The sequence below is a fragment of the Balaenoptera physalus genome (genome assembly GCF_965194825.1).
Source record: "Balaenoptera physalus genome assembly, chromosome: 11".
Classification (NCBI taxonomy): Eukaryota; Metazoa; Chordata; class Mammalia; order Artiodactyla; family Balaenopteridae; genus Balaenoptera; species Balaenoptera physalus.
In genome coordinates, this window is record NC_138896.1 from 91,281,890 (window position 1) to 91,291,352 (window position 9,463).

At 46.2% G+C, this 9,463-nt stretch overlaps 1 protein-coding gene across 13 annotated transcripts in view; it reads right to left on the reverse strand.

Moving 5' to 3' along the window:
* The window catches only part of FOXP1 (forkhead box P1), a 590,027-nt gene that overhangs the window by 32,785 nt on the left and 547,779 nt on the right, over positions 1–9,463 (reverse strand). The gene's annotated exons all lie outside the window — the stretch shown is intronic.

Consider the following 9,463-nt stretch of genomic DNA (forward strand, 5'->3'; position numbering starts at 1 on the left):
TTTGGGTATTTTAATGCAAAATGGCTAAAAATTCACACCTAGTGAAACCACCTCCTCTGTCTCAGGTGCCTGTCTTGCATTTACAATACTCACTGGTGCTTCAAAAAGCCTGCAGATTCTTTAGCGCTTTTTATGCCATCATTCCATGAGCTCACCATCCCCATCAATTTTCACGGCATCCCTTCATTATTATAATATGGGAATACAAACATTTAATATTAGCAAATATATTCCAGCATTCCCTCTACTGAATCCCATGACAAGCAAAGAAAAGGAGGATGGGAAATTCAGTCCGAAGGTCAACTAAAAATTCAGCTGACAAATTTACCCATCTTTTTATGTTGTGATATCAAGAGAGAATTTACCCTCTCAAAGCTTTCCCGGTGGGTACAGGAGTACCACCTAGCATAAAAGGAATGACAACAGGCCACACATTAAGGGGAGCTGCTTGTGCAGTGTTTGCTTACATTAGCACGCTTGTGCACCCATTCTGCCGAACGACAGCAGAGTCAAAAATGGGCTAAAAAGGACGTGGACCCAACAAGCAGACTTCGATGGATTCGAATCCGGGCTCTGCGACTCTGAGCACATTATGTAACCTTTTCAAGTATTTTGTTTCTCCTTCTAAATATGGAATAATAATCTCTGAACTTTGAAGAGTTGTTTTGAGGATTAAATAAATTCTTGCACATAACAAGCTTAGCATAGAGCCTTGCGCTTCGAGAATGCTCAAAAAAACCCTAATTCCTTCTCTCGCCCTTTTTTTTTTTTAATAGGAAAGTTAAATCAGTCAAGTCTATCTAGACTTCTACTGGCTGAGTATATGTTAGGAATCTGGATCAACATAACAGGGGTTCGATGGAGTCTGCAGGTGGGCTAACCGGGGAGAGAATTTTGATGTTTTAAAGAAGGGAACCAGAAGCGCAGGAAAGATAAGCCCATTTCTCATGGATTTATTTCCTTGCTTCTCACTGTATCTGTCCCTCGTCCTAGGCAAATGCTTTTTCTCCGCTCGGCTGATATAGGTCATCGCCTTTTCTATTACCCATGACCTCAAGTTAGGGTTTAGATAGTCCACACTGGGCAAGACTGTAACGGGGGTCTCGCTCCAGGCTTGCTGATAACTGCCGAAGGCTAGGGGCCCCGTGCACCACCTTCAAAGATAAAAACTAAGGAGATCACGTTCATTCTTTTAGCAGAGAAAAGGGAACATGGTTTGGGGTTCACTGAACACAATCATTTTCTACACTGTCAGGAGGACTAATCATTTTAAGCCCAATTTGGCGGTTCTCACTTGTGAGAAAAGAAGTCTTGAAATAAGCGAAGGATTTGGGATGTGGGGGAAAATGCTGGAAGTACTGAGGATGGCGAGAAGAAGGGGCCAGGCCACTCATTCGAGTTCACAGAAGCCCAGACTGCTGTGGCTATTTCAAGTCTTCTGGTCCTCATGTCGTGTTTTACAGCTGGGGAAACTGAGGCTCACGGGGAGAACTTAACCCGAGGTCGTGGAGCTGGGAAGGCGCAACGCTAAGACTAGAATCCCGGCGACAGGATGCTTGGTCTGACCTTCCTACACCGCTGTGATCCCAGACATCACCTGGGACACTGCCTGGGGACCCAGATCTCCGCCTCTCTCCCTGCCTCCATGCTGCCCTCCGTAGGCAGAACCTCGGGCAGTGGGGGCTGGGTGCAATGTGCAGTGTTGCCCAGGTTACGGGGAGGCGAGTCTGGATTAGTCCAGTGACGATCCCCAGATTCACGGGGGTCTGACCTAATCTTGCTGAGCCCAATCCTCCAGGGGACAGATGAGGGAATAGGTGCTTCTAAGAAAGACCCCAAGGGTCCAAGTCTAACGAGGTACGTTGGGGAGACACCACTCTCTTCCATGGACTGAGCGTGCCTTACAGGGGGGCGGTCTAGATTTCCTCAGCAGCTTTGCATACAGTGACGGTCCCAACAGAACTGACAGAGGAAGAATGGATCTTGTTACCTGGGGTCTCTTAAGGGCGTACGTTCCAAAGGAGAAAAACAAGCCAAAAAAAAAAAAAAAAAAAAAAAAAAAGCGGCAACTGGAAGGAGGAGAAACGAAATTCTTCTAACCAAACTGAGTATTTACCAAATAGCTACTTTCCAGCCACTCTCTCTAACTGTGGTCATTCACAGGCCTTCACAGCTCGGCCTCGAAGGCCAACTCCAGCTCTCAGGGGGTAGGCAACCTATGGCTCATTTCACCCCAATAGAAGAATTTCCCGACTTTTATTGTATTCTGTCACCATCTTAACATTCCTCACATGTTATTATTAAAGACTCTCTTGACATTTCAAGCAGACGCACACTGATACTCTGTCATAGTCTAGGAATTCTAATGCTCCTGGAGTAAAGCAGGATTTTAGATTATGAAAAAGCAGCGTCTTGGTTTTCCAAGGGGGGATGTGAGAGTGAGACACGCAGAGACCCTGCGTCTCTTGGCCCCTGGCACGGAGCAGTGGCAACATGAAGCTATGATGCTATTAGGACTTCTCCTTCCCCAGCACCTCAGCTTATTCAGAGAGAGTCACGAGGCTCTAGGAGGCCACCGCTGTGAGGAACTGTCCTGAGAGCTGCTTTGAATGGGGTTAGAAAGGTCCAAAGGGGGACCCATGACAGATAATATATTTGCGAAAGTCCAGGAAGTTGAGGTGATTACAAACAGCCCCGCTGATGGTAGAGGAATCACAGGTGAAGTCCCCAGAGTCACTGATCTGTGTTAGGCTTACTGTCTCCCTCTGCTATTTACAACCTGTGCACTTTTCTTTCTGCTGACATTTTCTTAGAGCTTACAGTTCCTGGGGCAGATGGATTTGGAAAACTTCAGAATGAGCCCGGTGTCGCTGAGCTCCAGCCCTGGCCCCGCTGCCACGGACTGCTGGGGAGAAAGCTCCTCGAGGTAGACGACAGCGTGGCCTCACCAGCCAAGTTTCAAAACCCTCAGTCTGTAAGGCCTGGGTGTGTGCAGAGAACCTCATGGGGTATAGCAGACCAAAACTTGCCACCCCAGAATGTCTCTCCGGCATGCGGATTATTTCGAGCTGAAAAGACTCAAGGCCCAAAAGACTCAGACACTTTGACCTTCCCCCCAACTGCCTAAAAGAATTCAGAGGGCCTGTCGGAACAGAGTCACCACCAGCGGGATCTGCAAAGAATATGGGCTAGGAGGTTGGGGGTGGGAAACTCGGCAGGGCCCAGAGATGAGAGTCCGCTCTGTGTCCCCCTGTCTCCGCGTGGTCCCACAAACATTTATTTACCAAACATTTACTTTTCCATCTCCCTGTGAGGTGCCTTCCTCCCCTCTGAAGTCCCAAACCCCTACCCCCAACACCCTCTTTTGTCTTTAGCTGAAGACGCTATTTATGGTGAGGGTTCTGGCCATTTTGATAAGTGACTCAGTTTTCCTGGGTCACTCCCGTGTATACACGTTGCTACACTTTTGTTTGATTTTCTCCTGTTACTCTGTCTTCATGTCAACTGAACTCTGAGACCAGCCAGAAGAACCTAGACGGGTAGAGGAAAATTTGTTCCTCCCTAACAGGGCCATGACGACCCCTGGGTAAAAAGCCATACAGCAGCACTGAGCAAGCAAAGGAAGATGGGTTACAAAGGCTGGGCTGCAATCCTAGGGCCTGCCCGTCACTTGCCATTAGCTTTGGACAAGTTCATCAGGTCTTCTATACCTCAGTTTCCTCTTTTGGAAGCGGGGAGGGCACCAATTACTACTCTGACTCTCAGAGGGCAATCACTGTTAAGATCACCATCCGTTTTGTAACACCTTCTCAAAGAGCAAGAAGAAATACTACATTAAACATGCTCATTTGAATCATGTATGAGACACAGACTGATTTCCAAAGGTTAGATTCGCCCTTTGAAACATGACTCTTGGGATGGAGGAAACAGGGTAGAATCTACTCACAGAGGGGTTGTGAGGATTCAGTGAAATTAAGGGTAAAATACAGTAGGAGCTCGATAAATATCCCTTCAAATGGTTTCCGAGCTCCGTTATGAAACAGTTACAAGCAGAATATGGGCAATCCCCAGATCTCTTCTACAACCGATGGATTCCAATGGATTGTGAGGGTAACCAACTCATCCCAGCTTGCCCAGGACTCTCCTGGTTCTGAAACTGAAAGTCCCAAGCCCCAGGAATCCCTGAGTCCCAGGTAAGCGAACTGCAATGGCTGGTCACCATCCCATCCTGGTGAACAGAGAGATGAATTTTAAAAAGAACACAATATTCTTCCACTTTCCTTCTCCCTCTCCTACAACCTGGGCATATTCTCAAGAGGCTCCCTTGGACTGGAATGTCCTTGCCAGGAGCTCTTTTCCCTGACACCTCCACATTACAGGAAGGAAGAAACTGCCTTACTTATCTATATCCAGGGCTTGGAATACACTAGGTGCTTGATGAACAGCGACTGAATGGAATCAAATGACTCATGAATAGAAGGTCTGCACCCCTCCACCCGCACTCCCTGCCCGGGGCCAGGCAGTTCAGCCCCACGGGGTGGGTGGCTTCTTTTCCCTTTGGCTGCTTTCATTATTCACTTTAAAGGGTCTTGAGGATGAGGGGTTGTAGGGAGCCTGTCCTGAGCCGTGTCCCCTGACACATGCTACGCCTTGGACATGATACGCAGGCCGAACCCCCCAGGCCCCTCTTTTCTTTCCTTCAAAGTCCATCTTCGTACACCAAAGAGGTTGAGTTAAGGACTGAGTAAGGTCACACAACAGATTAAAAAGAATAAATACGGCCAGAAAACTGGATCTATACCACGAACGTCTTTCCAAGACAGGCAAGTCCATCAGAAGACTGTTTTTGCTTGTCGTCTGTTAGACTCGATGCTTTTCCCTTTTTCCCAAATGGAATTCTGACCCAGCCACCGAGACACCTTATCCCCAGCTTGATGGCTGAGCATCTCCCGTTGGAGTGAACCCACATAACTGGATGAATATGGGTTTAAATCTGGGGGACAGTAGGTGCTCAACTCTCACGGAAGCTTCAGGTGCTTCCTTACAACCCTGGCCATGGCACTGGGGGGATGGGGGGGGCGACCCTGACTCTCAATACGTCCCCACTCCCTGTGTCTCTGCCCCTCCGTCCTGTGGGGAGGGAGCCTTACACTCATGACCGATGTAAGACCGTGCACACCGACGGCAGGGATTTCCCCTCCACTTCTAACTCATTTCCATGACTGCCTATCACCCAGAAGACTCCTGTCAACAGAGAACATCTAACAGGTGAAATCTTAGAATACATCCCCTGACCTCAAAAAGGACATTCCCTGTCCTCGACCCAAATGATTTCTTTGGTGTCCGTCTGTCTTCATGTTAGGTGCCTACGTGCACGGTGTAGAATCTCCCGTAACTTCTCGGCTTGCTGGTAAGAGTTGGGGCTAATCCCCATCCAGTCCATTGACAAATGTCAAAAAATTACAACTGCCTTTGTAATAATGAAATGTAGTTAGAAACATTCCAAAGGGCTTCAAATGCCCACTAAGATGTCTTTTTGACCACCGTCCCCCCGCCCGGCCTTCTCTCTCAGTGAGACCAGTAACAGGGTGTAACGTGAGAACTGAATCAACCATCCTTTCTCTGTCAACAAGCTCTACATAAGGAGTCCACTGCTAAGAAAACGTGCACTATGTATTTTGATACCTTCCAACAAAAATAAAATACAAGACAGATGCATCTCACTCCCAGTGCTGCACAGATAGGTCTAAGCCAGACTCCACAACCCATCGTCTTGATTTCTGCCTGGTCGCTTGAACTCTGCCACGAGAATCTTAAAGGCTTTTCCTTTCGGTTCGAGTGCAGTGTTGTACACAGAGCACCATAAAGGGAAACATGGCCAACCCCACCATCCTCCAAGGGGAACGATGGTGATTTTTTAAAAATTGCATAAAATTCTTTAGGGAGGTTTGACTGTCGGTAAGAAACGCAAGGGCCTCCTGTTTGGGGTCAGAGTTGAGGTGTCTGGGGTTTCGATCTGGGGGCTGGCAAGAGACACGGTACCGCACTCCAGCGGTTTTCCCTGGCTTTGGTCACGTCTGGGACTGACTCTGTCCTCCCGAATTCTCTAGTGGAATCCTTTCACAATGATTCTCCAGAGTAGACATAATGAGCCTCTGTTGATCTCTACTGTAAGATCCAATCTGAGCTTAGTGGGTTTGTTTTTACAGTGGGGGCGCACGTGTGACCTCTCTCCCAGACGCGAACACCAGAGGCCTCAGGACCGCTCTGCAGAGAGAGTCCGGGTGGTGGTGGTCTCATCCTACTCTAACAGTGATCACCCTTTGGGAACACGCTCAGGCCTTGATTGCTCTTTCCTGTAGTGCTAAGTGGCACAAATGGTTTTCACGTTCGAGTTAATAAATGGTAATTGTGTAACAGACTCTGAGATACTTGGAGGTTCAGGTATTTCCTGGACCGGGAAATGCCTTCTTTAAGGGAAACAGAAGTAGCCCTTGGCTCAGTCATATACAGGGCATGCCCCATATATCAGTCTGCTGTTGGGAGAACCGAGAGGTGACGGTGGGTGATGCCAACGGGAAACGAGACAGAAAGGCTGCTGAGACACAAGAACACCCTTTCCACGTAGCCTAGCTGCTGCACGGACCTGGCTTCCCCAGTACCTCGGGTTCTCTGGGCACAAGGATGATTAGTTAAGTCAATTAAAAAGTACACTTCCAGACATGGGTGCGTGAAATGGCAAATGGAAATACAAACATCAGAGAAACAGGAAGCCTCAAATGGGTCTGGCTGTGAGTAGAACTGTACTTTGCCCCAAACTCTCCCAAACAGACCAGGTCTGCCACCCAAAGAGTCTCCATCTAATCCTTGATAAGGGCATCGGGCACAGAAAACTGCTGACGTTTTCTTGTGCATTTCATCTGATTAAATAACTAATGGGTAAAACCTGTTTGGGTTTGGCCCTTATCGAGCACTGAAAGTCTCCTTGGAGCACGCTTCTGATGTTTTCAAGAACACATTAGTGTCAGCGAACACTACCCAATGAATGAACAGCGCCACTGGAGAGCTATTTATTTACAGTCTTTTTTTTTTTTTTTCTAGAGTATAAGAACCAGGAGGGCAGCCCTATCCATTTCACTCACTCTGATACTCCTTAGTGGCTCCAACAAGGCTCTTGCCATGTTACAGGCTCCGGGTAATGTTTGCTAAATGCATGAGTAGACAAATGGATGGATGAATGAATATCCCTCAGCCAGCTCTCCACGACCCCCACTATCGGCAAGTATAATAACTGCAGGTGAAGCTGCCCTTGGGGGAACCTGACCAATATGGTTACTAGACGGGTTTTATATACCAAGGCAAAGAAGGATGAAGTAAGAAGGGGCGAGCCGACCTTTAGGGAGCCAGGAACCTAAGGGAACAAGTTGCTAATAATGTGATGCAAATTGTTTTCTTCTGCTCCTCTAGATCAGGAATTGCTTGGGAAACTTCTTCTGCAAGGGCCAGCCAGATAGTAAATATTTTCAGCTTTGCAGACCATAGAGGCGCTGTTGGAATTACTCAACTTTTCTGTTGTAGAGCACAAGCAGTCACGGATAATGCGTAAATCAATGGGCATGGCCGTGTTCCAATACAACCTTATACGTGGATGCTGAACTTCGAGTTTCATATAATTTATTCTTCCTTTGAGTCTTACCTCCCCTACCCCAACTATTCAGAGTGTAAAAACCTTTCTCAGCTCATGGGATTCGGCCCAGGGTCCGTAGTTGTCCAACCCCTGCTCTCGACAAGCACTGTGTCATCGTTGCAGCAACTCTCTCAAGCTAGGAAGACACTGAACTCTTGAGAATCAGCCCTGCCTTCTTCCATTAAAGCAAACTCGCTAGCAAAAATGTTATAAGGAACATGACCGGTTAACTACCACATAGTGACTTCTGGCCAGGTGATCATCTTTGATTCCAATCAAAAGTTGAAAAACCTGCCTTGGGCTTGATGTAGGACTGGAGGATGAAGGGAAATCTATGACTCCATGAAATCCACAAATAATCCAAGAGTCATCATCTCGGTCTGTACCACTCCCAGGCCACATGCGCCAAAACTCAACATGAAAGCTGCCAGGAGATAACCACCTGACTTACTGATCATCTAACTCCTTTCCTTCTCCCACCCGCTTCCTGTGGAGAGTGAGGAATAGTGAATAAAATAGATAGGCAGTTCCTGAGTAGTTAACAGTGGCCCCGCACTCAGATCTGCAGTCTGGAACGCCAACCTCGGTGAACCATTACCTCTGGTAAACCATTTATTCTAGCTGATCATTAAAAATTTAATTTTATCAATTAGACACATAAATGCAGGAACTTGGATCACTTTATAAACACCACCACTGAGACATATAAATCCAGGTTGCCATAGCCATGGAGTTTGTTTTGTTCAACCCAATTCTTTAAGGGCTTCTTCCTATGCTTCAACCACCAGTGAACTCTGGGGGTGAGATAAATATACTCCTTCTTTCCTTCCCAAAAAACGTGCTAAATTTAAACACGTTTCCAAAGACTTATGTTAAGAATTCGGGGATTTTACGATGCGCCCTTTGCCTGTATAAATATCCCACTGTCCTAATAAGTTCATATCTGTAGCCTGAATGGAAAAATATTAACTACTTAAAGAAAATAACTTTTGAGACATTCTGACTAAAACTAAAATGTGATTTGTCATATAAGATGATAACTAATTAAAAAAAAAAATCCTTTCTATCCTGAAAGTCAAAACAAAAAGTTTAAGTGTGTTTTGGCTGATTTTTCTCTGCAACTATTTGAAGCTGTAAATGACTTAACTCAGTAAAATTCCAAATGTAATTATCTTCTGTACTTAGCCTAGGGCTCTCCATATATCTCGGCATTGCTGTCTTGCATACAAAATAGGCTTTTCGATGGCTGGTAACAATATAATGTACAACATTGTTTTAATTTCCCCGAGTCGGCTAACCTCTTGCCTACACTGAACCAGCCAGAGGAAGAAGCCACAGTGAGTCATCAAGCACTCAAAAGCATTTTGGAACTCGGCTGCATAAATGGGGTTTGTGGGGTCAGCCTTTTGCAATTGTACATTTTAATAATCTCCATTTCTGACCCAATTTTTACTTTTAGAAATGAATTTTCTATTAATTACACCAAGGAGGGAATTACCGTTAAAATATGGTGGGGTTCATCAACAAGTTACATCAGGAAGTAGAACCCACACTTAAAATGCCCCTCACCCAAATGTGATCCACAGGAACATTTGCAGAAGTTAATTTTCTGTAGTCATAAAGTACATTCCTCATGGCCCAGTGAAATTCCAAATACAAGATTCTCTCTCTCTCTCCCCGCCCCTCTCTTTCTCTCTCTCTCTCTCTATACACACACACACACACATATATCTATATATATCTGATATCTACATGATATATATTATATGTGCCTAA